Genomic DNA, 541 nt, shown 5'->3' with positions numbered 1-541 from the left:
GTGTGCTCTTCCGATCTCAAAGGGAAAGTCGTTGCAGCAGTTTGACAATAGCTGGGTTTATGACTTTCCATATGGTGTACATATGTTGTTTCTATTATGAAATCTTAACGGAATTCTTGTAGAAAGTGTCTATATAAGTCCGTTGAGACTTCCTTTTACAAAAATAAAAAAAAAGAAGATCGCTCGCAACTAAAACTATGTTACGCAAATATATTTACTAAGAGATTATACTATGGGGATGAATTTAATATTACATGAAAGTTGATTATGTGTATCTTGAAGTAATAAGGCAAATTCGTAGCGCTATATGGGTGAATGCAAAGAAATGCTTAAGCATGAGTAATTAAATGTGATTTTATGATAGATTACTATATTATTATTATATTAAAAGAAGGGTTTATCTACCCTGAACAAGAGAGTAAAATATTAGAATTGTTTTACGATCGCATATATAATGATCGTGAAAATTAAGATATTTTCTTATTATAAAGTTGGATATTGATATGGATAAGGGTTTCTTTGCTTTTCCCTTGAATAAAAA

The sequence above is a fragment of the Wasmannia auropunctata genome, unplaced genomic scaffold, assembly GCF_000956235.1.
Source record: "Wasmannia auropunctata unplaced genomic scaffold, wasmannia.A_1.0 LD336101.1, whole genome shotgun sequence".
Lineage (NCBI taxonomy): Eukaryota > Metazoa > Arthropoda > Insecta > Hymenoptera > Formicidae > Wasmannia > Wasmannia auropunctata.
This window is presented reverse-complemented; position numbering follows the sequence as displayed.